This window comes from Sminthopsis crassicaudata, chromosome 3 (assembly GCF_048593235.1).
Source record: "Sminthopsis crassicaudata isolate SCR6 chromosome 3, ASM4859323v1, whole genome shotgun sequence".
Taxonomy (NCBI): domain Eukaryota; kingdom Metazoa; phylum Chordata; class Mammalia; order Dasyuromorphia; family Dasyuridae; genus Sminthopsis; species Sminthopsis crassicaudata.
This window is the reverse complement of record NC_133619.1, coordinates 262,544,409-262,557,251: the sequence shown is the minus strand read 5'-3', so window position 1 is coordinate 262,557,251 and position 12,843 is coordinate 262,544,409. Positions and strand designations below refer to the sequence as shown.

Genomic DNA, 12,843 nt, shown 5'->3' with positions numbered 1-12,843 from the left:
GTTGTTATTTTTTCTAGGTCATTAAAATAGTTTCTTGGGAGTCTGATTGGTATAGCACTAAATAAATAGATTAGTTTGGGGAGTATTGTCATCTTTATTATATTCGCTCTGCCGATCCATGAGCATTGAATGTAGGATGAAGTTTTCTTGACAAAGATACTGGAGTAATTTGACATTTCCTCCTCCAGTGGATTAAGTTAGAGTAAGTGACTTGCCCAGTTTCATAAAACTAACAAGCCTCTGAGGCTAGATTTCCAGTTAAGTCTTCCTGACTTGGGGTCCAGCAATCTATTTATCCATTGAGTCACCCAGCTGCCTCAGTAACATCTAAAGGTATCTAAAAATAACTCATATATAACACAATTATTTCTTTGCATTTTCCAACTATTTTCCAGAACTGTCATCTCATTATTTCTTCATTTTATCATGACCCAGCTGCATTGATAATATTGGCAAAACAATTTATTTAGGTTTAATTGCAATACATGTACCTGTTCTTGATAAGAGTTAAAGAATTATATGATTTCTCAGCCTAGAAGGGATGGTAAAGGCTCAAAAATGAAATTCTCAAAAGCCACAAAGGAAAACAATTCCATTACAGAAGAAATATCAAATTTATCTGAAAAGACATAGGAAATTTACTGACCAACTAAGATTTTAAAGTCATGTAGCACTTTCCCTGCCCTTATTTCTCCAAATCTGGTCTGAACTGGCACTTTGGATTTTAGAAGTATTTCTATTAGGTCAATGTAGTTCACAAGCCTCGGTCAGTGAAGTCCCAAGTGATTTCCACAGGAAAAGAATTGGCAGATATGATAGCTTAGCCATGGTCGGTGATCTCTGGAAAGTGTGAAACTAGGGGAGGTTCCAGAGGATTAAGGAAGGAGACATATAGTCCTCAGTGGAAAAAAGGGAGGGGGGAGACGTAGAATATGAAAAATATAAATGGGTGAGACTAATATCTATTACTGGCAAAACTTTAGAATGTATTATTAAAATGATGAATAATGACTATCTAGGGAACAAAACCTAAAAAATAGAGTTCTAAACATTTTTTAAACTCCCCACATAGTCTCAAATATCTGTGAAACAGAAATTATGTACAAAATATAAAGCAACTTCAGCTATCTCCATGGTCTAAGACACCCAGAATCCAAAAAGTTTTTTTTTAAAAATTGAACTAATACCTATTCTAAATTAATTTAACCCCCCTTCCCCTACCACCTACCATGCAACTTACAAAGCTATTTAACTCAAAAATTCAAAACAGGCTTGCAACAAAATTCAAGGATCTAAAACACAAACCCTCTACCATAGAACCCCATCCCTCTTTCCTGTGCTGTGGAGATTCTAGCTCCAGGATGTGGAAGACTCAACCAGAACTGCAGCAGTAGTCCAGTCTGCAGAAGCTTGATAGAGCTAAAACTGATAGAAAGCTCCACAGAAGCAATATTTGGGATTGCATTAGATCTCAGCAGTGAAACAGAGGAATACAGGGAAAGGAACAGGACACATGTATGGGTTTGATATAGAGCTCCATTTCACACCAAAGAACAATTCTGCGTCCTCCTCCTCCCACCCTCCAAAAAAATCATTTGGGACCAAGATGTAGGATGATGAAGTGTGATTTGCCCAACTTGAAAAGGAGCTGAGGCACTTTGAGATTAGTCTCCAAGGGGAGATGTGGGAAAACTGGGACACTGATGCATTATTGGTGGAGTTGTGAAAGAATCCAACCATTCTGGAGAGCAATCTGGAATTATGCCCAAAAAGTTATCAAAATGTGCATACCCTTTGATCCAGCAGTGCTATTACTGGGCTTATATCCCAAAGAAATACTAAAAAAGGGAAAGGAACCTGTATGTGCCAAAATGTTTGTGGCAGCCCTTTTAGTAGTGGCCAGAAACTGGAAGATGAATGGATGTCCATCAATTGGAGAATGGTTGGATAAATTATGGTCTATGAATGTTATGGAATATTATTGTTCTGTAAGAAATGACCAACAGGAGGAATACAGAGAAGCTTGGAGAGACTTACATGAACTGATGCTGAGTGAAATGAGCAGAACTAGGAGATCATTATACACTTCAACAATGATACTGTATGAGGATGTATTCTGATGGAAGTGGATATCTTCAACATAGAGAAGAGCTAATCCAATTCCAATTGATCAATGATGGACAGAATCAGCTACACCCAGAGAAGAAACACTGGGAAATGAGTGTAAACTGTTTGCATTTTTTGTTTTTCTCCCCAGGTTATTTTTACCTTCTGAATCCAATTCTTCCTTTGCAACAACAACAACAACAACAAAATTCGGTTCTGCACATATATATTGTACCTAGGATATACTATAACATTTAATATGTATGGGAATGCCTGCCATCTAAGAGAGGGGGTGGAGGGAAGGAGGGGGAAATTCGGAACAGAAGGGAGTACAAGGGATAATGTTGTAAAAAATTACCTATGCATATGTACTGTCAAAAAATGTTATAATTATAAAATTAATAAAAAAAGAATAATTTTATCCAAATAAAAAAGAGAGAGATTATCCTCCAAGGAAATTGCCATCCGAGTCAAGGATATGAATAAAGTGAAATATCAAAACCAAAAGAAATGAAAAGAAAAATCAGAATATATTATGTACAGTGATTTCTTAGACAAAATTGAAGATACAAAACAGAGGAAAACTTAAAAAATATAAAACACTCAAAGTATCAGATAAAGATTGCTAATAACCTAAATTCAGACAGGAAAATAGATATAGCTATAAAGGAACCACCAAAGCAGGATAGGGGAACATGAGAACTCCTGGTCATGATAGAAACTCTTAAAAAAATAATTGGTATCCATTTGTGCTTTACAAATTAGCTTCAAAAATTGAGAAAGAAAGCAACCTACCAGAATTCTTTTATGAGACAAATATATTCTTAGGGAAATAAATCAGAGAAAGATAAAATACAGAAAGAAGACTATAGGCTGAAATCATTAATGAATATTGACTCAAATTTTTAAACAATATCCCATCAAATAGATTACAAAGAATTATCCAAGAAATCATTCATGGTGACCAGCTGAGCTTTATTTACAAATGATGCAAATATGGACCAACATTAGGGGGGAAAATCAGCTTAATCATATTAAAAACCAAAACATCCAAAACACATTATTATTTTCATAGATGCAGAAAGTCTTTGACAAAGTGAATCAGTTTTTATACTAAAAATCCTATAAAATTTTAAAATATATATATATATATATATGTTATAAGCATCTATCTAAATTCAAAACTATCATATGCAATTGGAATAATTAAAGCGAACATTTCCAGTAAATATGAGGGTGAAGCAAGGATGCTAATTCTCCCCTGTATTATTTGATATAGTTCTGGAAATGCTAACAACAGCAATAAGACAAGAAAAAGAAATTAAAAACCTAAAGAAAATTAAAGAGGAGATAAAACTATCTCTATTTGCTGATGACAATATCAGCAAAGATACTAACTGAAAAAATTAATATAGTTTCAGAAATATTAGAGATTACAAAATAATCTCTCAAAAACTATCGACATATATAATAATAACAAAGCTGAAGAAGCAAAAATAGAAAGGAAAATTTCATTCCAAATAACTACAAAATGCATAAAATAGCCAGAAATCAATCTACTAAAGTCCATAAGGAACTTGTATAGATTCAATTCAGGAATTGAATCTCCTAAAAGTAAAAGTAAAAAAAATAAATAAATAACAATGAAATAGCTGGAAGAATAATCAATGCTCATGGCTAGGTCATGCCTGGATGATAAAATGTCAAAAGTACCAAAACTAATTTAAACTTTTAATGTTATTGTCAATCAATTACCAAGAGGATACTATCTTCAAGTGAATTTGAAAAAATAAAAGGTCTAGAATGTCAAGTGAAATGATGAAAAGAAATGGGAGAAAAAAAGGGAAAAGTACCTCAAAGTATATTATAAAGCAGCAATCATCAAAAGTATTGGTTAAAAAATCAGAGAGAAACAATGAAACTCAATAATACAATGTTTGACAAAAATGTAAAACTTAAATGATCAAGGGAAAAATCCTTATTTGATTTTTTTTTTTATTAACTGGAAAGTGGTCAGAAATTAGGTTTAGAACCAATACCAATACATTCTAAATTTTAAGGATCATGTGAAAATGATCATTAAAAAGCATATTATTTGGGGGTATATAGGCAGTGCAGTGGATAGAGCACCAGCCCTGAAGTCAGAAGGATCTCAGTTCAAATCTGGCCTCAGACACTTAACATTTCCTAGCTGTGTGACCCTGTGCAAGTCACTTAACCCCAATTGCCTCAGGGGGAAAAAAAGCATATTATTTTTTAAAAATAGAAGAAAAACAAATCATATACCTCTCATAACTATAGGTATGAGATATATTCTTAACCAAACAAGAGCTAGAGGTAATTACAAAAGATAAAATAGATCATTTTGATTATTTGAAACTGAAAAGGTTTTGCGCAAAACTAATGCACTTAGGATAAGAAGGAAAGTAGAAAAATGGGGAAGGAAATCTTTGCATCAATTTTTTCTGACAAGGGTTTGACATCCAGGTAAATTTTCATAATTTACCTATATTTGTGTAAATCATTTATAAATATGTGATTATAGAAATAGCATTTGCATGTTATTTTTACAAATATCATATGACTAATAACCATTCTTCAATCCTTTACTTAACTCTTAACTGACCAAGAGATAGGGGCAATTACAAAAGATAAGAACAGATAATACTGATTACATGAAACTAGAAGACTTTTTTTTTTACTTGAATAGTATTTTATTTTTCCAAATACATGCAAAGATAGTTTTCAACTTTCACCTTTGCAAAACCTTGTGTAACAAATTTTTCTCCCTTTTACCCCCCCCAAGACAGCAAGCAATCTGATATGTTAAATATGTACAATTTTCTTAACATATTTCCATATTCATCATGCTGCACACAAAAAATCAAATTAGAAGGGGGAAAAACACGAGAAAATAAAAATAAAAAATAAAAAAACAAGCAAACAACAATAACAACAAAAAGTGAAAATAGTATGCACTTTGATCCATATTCATTATCCAACATTCTCTCTCTGGATGTAGATGTCACTTTCCTTCACAAGTCTACTGGAATTACCTTGAATCACTTCATTGTTGAAAGAACCAAGTCCATCACAGTTTATCATCACATAATCTTGTTACTGTGTACAGTACTAAAAAAAACTTCTGTACAAAATTAATGCACCTGAAATAAGAAGGGAAATGGTCAAATGAACATACAGTTCTCAAAAGAAGTGTACTCCACAAGAAAGATGATCCAAATCACTAATGATAAGAGAAATGATAAATCATTAATGATAAGACTAATGATAAGAGGAAGAAAGGGAAAGAGAAAAAGAGAAGGGAAGGGAGTAAAGGAGAATGGGAAAGAGAAAAAGGAAAAAGGGCATGGTGGGAAGGAAGCAGTGAAACAATGAATCAGCATAGCTTCATCAAGAATAAACACTACCATTTAACCTCATTTCCTTTTTACTAGATTAAGGAAATATGATAGTTCATCTACAATTTAATAAAACATTGTACAATCTCTCTCCTCTGCCATTCTTTATTTAACAAATAAAGATGTAGGGAATAAGAGAGTTTGAAGGATTTGAAATGGGAAAGACCAGATCCAAAGAGTAATTATTACTAATGTTAAGTTGGAAGTAGTTAATCGAGTTAAAGTATTAAGAGGCTTAATAGTGTTATGTTGGAAGTCTTAATAGAGTGATCTATGTTAGAGTGCCCGCTGCTATTTACCTTTTTCTTAACTGACTTGAAGAAAAGCATAATTGATATGCAAACCAAATTTCCATATGAAATATCTATCTGGAAGGTTATTAGATGACAGAATCAGACTGAAAAAAATATCTTCCAGTTTAGAATACTGAGCTAAATCTGTGAATATAAAGTTTTACACTTGGATTTAATAAATCAACTTAAAAATACAAAGCAGACCTGGTTAGACAGAATTATTTGAAAAAGATCTATCTCCAGTAATATTTTCCCTTAAACTGAGCTCCAAAACTTCTTTTCTCAGAAAAAGGCAACCAGTCCAGTCTTAAAGGAATATTAAATCACAGAAATCTTATACAGATAAACTATGCAGAACAACACTCTGGCATCCTTCCCTGTATTTCAATTTCCTTTCTGAACACAATATCCTATTTCACTGCTTGTTCCTGGGGGATGGGGTAAGAGGTGCTTTAAAGGAAAGGAGAACTACCAGAAATCTAAATAACTATTACTTTGGCCTTGGATAGAGAGGGGAAAACAGAAGATCAAGAGAATTAATGTTGTATAATGAATAGAATCCCCTCAACATCAACTCCTGTTCTATTCTCCCCTTTTCCAGTCTCAGAAATTGAAATGATCTATCTTTGCCAGTACCAACTGCTCTACTTGTGATTTTAATCCAATGTTCTTGCTTTTTTAATCATACCTATCTCATTAATTTTCAACCTCTAAGCCTAGAAGCATAAATAGATTTCCCTCATCTCAAAACAAAACAAAACAAAACAAAAAAACCTTACCAGCCCTTCAAGCTATTGTTTTATTACTTTCATCCATTTCACAAACTCCTAGAAAAAGCTGTTGGCATCATAGCTGTCACTTTGTCACCACCCACGCAATTCTTCTTCTTTTTTTGTAATTCATCTTCTATGCCATCACTTGCCTGAAACTACTATCCACAAAGTTACCAATGATTATCAATTCAAGTGGCCTTTACTTGGTCCAGTTCTTGATAGTTTGACATTAAACTTTCTTTTCCTGGTTTTTGTCTCAGTTGTACTTCTATTCATATGACTGATCTTTCTCAGTCATCCTTGAAGGATCATTGTCCATGTTCTTTCCTTTTTTTCTTTACAGATGATTTCATTGGTCCCCAGGATTTCAATCATAATCCGAAATATATATATTTATATGTATGGGGGAGTATGTATGTGTCACACACACATACATACACACACCCACCCCATGCTATAAAACAAGCTTCCATATATTCCCTGAGTGTCAGACTCACATTTCCAACTGCTTGCTAAACATCTCCCTATGGACAGTCTGCAGGCATCTTAAATTCAGCATGAACTGAACTTCTTTTGTTTCTCTCTAAACTTTTTCCGGCTCCCCTTTTTCTATTGAGAGACTCTCCATTCTTCCAGTCACAGAAATTTGAAACCTAGCAATCATCCCCAGATTTTCCTTCTCATTCCTGTCCTCAAATCAAGTCAGCTGCCAAGTGTTTAAGTTTGCACATCCACTGCATCCTTCCTCTCTCCCCCCATTCAATAGCTTCTTTAACTCAAGAAATCAGTACCTCTGTTGCAGTAGCCCTTTCTAATTGGTTTCTCTGCCTCTCAGGTCTCCCCTATCTGATTTACCTTCCCTCCGAATTGACATGTTTAAGTCACAACTTTATACAAGAAGCTTTCCTAATATCCTTTTGTTGACAGAATAAACTACAAAATCCACAAGTATTTAAAATACTTCACAATAGGGTTCTGTTGGGGTTAGGGCATCAACTGTTGGGTAGAGGGGGTGCTCAACCTCAAAAGTGTATTGGGGTCAGAGACTGGTATAGTGAAGTGTCTCAAAAGAGTTTATAAACTTAGACCTTCTTCAAATCAAAGGACAAAGATTTTATAACACTGCTAAAAGCAGGCTAAATCCATAAGGGTTTTTAGTCCAAAAAAAAAAAAAAAAGTTTTTAGCAATTAACAAGAGGAAAGAGGAGAGCTAAGTTCCCTAGCAGAACTCATAATCAATCAGGAGGAAGATGCCATTAAGACAAGTGGGAGGTTATGCCATTGACTGGCCTCTAAATTCCTACAAAAGTTTAGCTCTAACAAGGAGAAAAAGGCCATGAAAGGGATTATGCCATTGACTGGTGGGCTAACCTTAAAAAGGAGCTAGGTTTCCAATAAGCATTGAGAGGTGAGGGGGAAGGGAAATTACAAATAGAGTAGGATGGGGAAATACAACTTTGGTGGTTGACATCATAATTTGGCTTCCTGATTGGATACAGTAAAATTTGGCGTTAAGATGACTTTGTCAATGCAAGAAACAAAAGCCCTACTTAAAAATAAAAAGACTGATAGGTAATCCTATCAGTGCTCCTCCCTGCTTGCCTCAGGTAGTAATATAAATTGTAAAATTTTATACTTTCTCTTGACAGTGCACTCCCTGCTATCTTGCTCCTATCAAAGATCTAGGGTTTTCTCCTTTATCACTTCCAACTGTACATTCATTTCCCAACTGTACAGACATTTCAGTTGTTCCCTGTTAAAAAAAAAAAAAAAATTTCATCCATGTCTTTGGACTAATCAAGAATCACCATTTGGAACTCATATTTTCCTTCAAATTTCAATTCAAGTGCTACTTTCTCAAGGGGGCTTTTTGGATTATTCCAGTTGGTAGAGTTTGTCTTCTGACATTTTGTAGCAAACAGTGAACATAATGAAGATTTAGAAACGAATTATTTAAAAAAAAAAAGTCTGACAAGAAGAAAGAGAACCAAGAGGGAAAAGTACTCCAAAAACCTGTAGAGAAGAAAATATCAAAAAGAAGAAGATGCACATTGTCCAAGGCTATACAGAAGTTAAGGAGAATAAGGACTGAGAAAAAGTCATTAGTTTTCTATTACATATAAGACAAAGGAACCCTTCTCTTATAGTTGCCTACATGATAGAGAATATTGATTAGCATCATACTATAATTACTATATGGTCTATAATGCTATTTGCTCCACAGTCCAAGGAAATACCCCTTAAATTCTTTTGGATCAGAGGGTCCACTTAAAACTAGTTAATATGCAGTCCTGGCTTTGGTCTACTAAATCTCACCTCTTAATTGTGGTAATGGGCAGTCATTCCATGACCCCATCCATCCTTAGGAATCCAGTACTTGAAATTTTGATTAGTTCAAAATATTATTTAATGGTTTAGTTGCTAAATGCAACATTCTAAACAAATTCCAAAAAAGCAGAGTACAAAACTAATTACTAAAATTGCTATTACAAAAATAGACTCTAGAGAATTCACTTATTTAAGACTCTAAATATTCCCATTAGGCAGTCTAGAGATCTCCTATTCTTCATCCTGGAAATTGGGAAAAGGATGGTCTCTACTGAGTACCTTTCCTCAGTAGATTCCAGGACCATTTCTCTTCTCAATATACTGAAGTAGAGTGTCTATATTTGTGTATGGTCTAGGAATGAAACCTTTCCATATAAAATCATTGGCCCTCAGAAACTCAAAAAGCTTCATCTTCTTCCTACTGGTCTAAAGGTAAACTACCTGCCGTTTCATTATTTTGCCCTATTTTTCAACATTTTATAACTAGCAAATGGAGCAAGTAAAAAACATAGCTGAATCTTTTTTTATTATAGTATACATTTTCTGGTTAAATATTGACAAGGACTTTCCTTCTTTCCACACATGTTCTTGAAGTTGCTTCTCTCACAGAATGGTAAAGTTTTGTGATATATCCAAGGCCAAAATTTCAGAGGAGCTAACAAGTTCCTACAGAACTTCTTGCAGATAATGAGACTTCTTATCCCAAAAAACACCTTAACTTTCCATCCACAGTGATTATTAACTTTGCAATATCTATGAACAACAGAACTTTCCAATGCTCTGGTTGCAGTCTGGGCCAGGAGTAGAGTATTAAATTTCAATGTGAGAGAGAGTTCAAAAAACAAACTCAGAACTACATTTCACTCCCTTACCAAGACACAATAAAACAATACACATTCCCAGCTCCCCAAAGAATAAAAGAGGGAAATCTAGGTGTGTTGTACATAAATTCCATAGAATTTCTACTTTTTATTAAGCAATCCCAGAGAACTGCATCTTTAAAATTCTCATTAGGATATTTTAGCATATAAAACTAGTCAAAATTCATTTCTGTTCTAGTTTAGAAATCTATAACTGAAAGATTATTCCTGAATCACTAGATTGTCTATGTGCAGTTTTATTCTGCCATAATCCACTGGTGGGGGAAGGTGAGCACTTCTCTTTCCTTAACTTTTATCTATCTTTTATCTCTGCATTACAGACTGGCCAGAATTAGATTTCAAAGAGAAGATAAGCATTTAGAAACTTTTAGCTAAAAAACTCATTTTACAACTTTTTTTCTTTGGCAAATCAAGCCACAAGAAAAGGAAATCTTTCCAGAAAATTACATGCAGAATAGAGGTATTGTTATCAACATATGTTCACTAGTCCCAACAATAAACAAAAATAAAATCAAATACTTCTCTTTTATGAGAAATACAGAGCATCAACTTGAATTTGTCCTAAGATTAAAGGGTTAACCTCATGTTTCAGAGAGGCAGAAGATTTTTCTCATTCCTACAGATATTGCCTTGCATTTCTACTTCCCTATCTCTCTCTCTCTTTTTTTTTTTTTTTTTTTTTTTCTCTACACCTACCACACAACTCTCTGAGGTTTGGCAGAGTCTCCCATTTTATTTCATTGGTGGCTTTTCTCCAAAATTGCCCACAGTTCTTGTGCCCCATAAGAACTTGTGCTAGTATATCCTCTCTCTGAACTGAGAGAATCAATTCTTTGTCTTCCTGTTGTCCTTATTGGAACTAGGAAATCATTTTCATCCTCCTCCTCACAGTTCCAAATGTAATGGGCTGGCAGCCATTCTAATTTTAAATATCAAGGTTTTATAAATGACTGATCCACAAGTATTGGCTTTGCAAAAGAATAGGTTGATTTAGTTTTAGTCGGACACAGGGCTCCTGCTCTGTTGGTGGTGCTAATTCTGATTCAGTTTGGTTGAATTTGGAGCCAGAATTTTCCCTTGTCTCTCTTTTTCTCCAAGATCATGCTTGAGTGTAGCAGAGTTAGCACAAAAAATCTGCCAGGTCTAAGAAGGGAGGAAGCTTGCCTTGATGGGTTAAGGAGATGCCAGAGACTAAGTTACCACTGCAAAGTCTTTTCTTATTCATAAACAAAGAAACATTTTTCTTATAATTGCTTACATGACAGGATCTATTAGTTACAACATATAATTTTCATGAAGTGTATGATGCTGTCTCTTCCACAGATTTATTTCACTATGAGTCATAGACACTGCTCAAAATCCAGGTAATATGGAAAGGACTTGGGTGTAACCTAAGATATTTTTTTCAAAAATACTAGTTAGTTATTTGAAAGAAAATGGAATTTAGAATTAAATGATCATGGGTTCAAATCCTGACTGCTACTTACTAGTTCCATTCATGATCTTGTAAAATCATTTAACTTCACCCGGTCATTTTCCTCATTGCAAAATAAGAGAATTGGACTAGATTATCTCTAATATATAAACCCTATGAAATACCACAAATCATTTTTCCTTATTAAAAATGTTCAATTAAAAGATTTGTCTCAGGTAAACCTTATATACAGAAAGACATACTTTTTTGGTCAGGCCATGATGAAATTATATTCAACTTTTTTTTTTTTTTTAAATAGTATTTTATTTTTCCAAATACATGCAAAGATAATTTTAAAACTTCACCTTTGCAAAACTTTGTATTTCAAATTTTTTCCCTCCCCTGTCATCTCTTCCCTCCCCTAGATAGCAAATAATTCAACAAAGGTTAAACATATGCGATTCTTCTAAACATACTTCCATAGTTATCATGCTGCATAAAAAAGATCAAAAGGGGGGAAATAAGAAAGAAATAAGCAAGCAAACAACAAAGTGAAAATAACTATTTTGTGATCCACAACAAGTCCCTGTCATCCTCTCTCTGGATGCAGATGGCTCTCTATTATTATATTATTTTATTATATTATATTATATCTTGTATTATTACAAGTCTATTAGAATTCCCTTGAAATGCTGAATTGTTGAAAGAAGGCAAGTTCATTACAGTTGATTACATAATCTTGTCATTGTGTACAATGTTTTGTTAGTTCTGCTCATTTCACTTAGCATCTGCTTATGTATTTCCAGGCTTTTCTGAAATCATACTGCTCAACATTTCTTATAGAACAGCAATATTCCATAATATTCATATACCATAATTTATTCAGTCATTCCCCAACTGATGGGCTATCCATTCAATTTCCAGTTCTTTGCCACTAAAAAAAGGGCTACTTCAGACGTTTTTGCTTATGTGTGTGGATCCTTTCCCCTCTTTTATGATCTTTTTGGGATACAGACCTAGTAGAGACTTCTAGATCAAAGGCAATGCACAATTTTATAGCCCTTTGGGCATAGTTCTAAATTACTCTCCAGAATGGTTGGATCATTTCACAATTCCACCACCAATGTATTAGTGTTCCAGTTTTCCCACACCCCCTCCAACATTTATCATTATCTCTTCCTGTCATCTTAGCCAATTGAGAAGTGTGAAGTAATATCTCAGAGCTGTCTTAATTTCCATTAAATTCATCTCCTACTGGAAAGCTTACTATTTGTAAGAATAAACCTGACACTTTATGAATTTAAAAAGTCATAAGTTTTGTCATTTTAAAAAAGGACTGGAAGGTAAGCTTATTAAAGACATAAAAAGGATTTTCTTTCTTCCCCCTTCCCTCTCGCTTTCCCCCATTCTCCATTTTTATGTTTCTCACACAGTGGCAAATGATATTAACTTGCTAATAATATATACACTTTTCTGAAAAATATCATAAAGTTTACTCTTTAGAGGAAGTATGAACAATGTAATATTGCCACAAAAATGAAAATATTGCATTTGGCCAGCACCATAGTTTTCCAAAAATTTTAGGACTTCTTTTATTCTGAGGTTTCTTACTTAAAAAATAAATAAATA

The 12,843-nt window shown here is 33.8% G+C and overlaps 2 protein-coding genes across 3 annotated transcripts in view; one reads left to right on the top strand and one right to left on the bottom strand.

Moving 5' to 3' along the window:
• The window catches only part of DYRK1A (dual specificity tyrosine phosphorylation regulated kinase 1A), a 288,823-nt gene that overhangs the window by 71,922 nt on the left and 204,058 nt on the right, over positions 1–12,843 (bottom strand). The gene's annotated exons all lie outside the window — the stretch shown is intronic.
• Positions 1–12,843, top strand: part of KCNJ6 (potassium inwardly rectifying channel subfamily J member 6) — a 179,743-nt gene that overhangs the window by 160,831 nt on the left and 6,069 nt on the right. The window lies entirely within an intron of this gene.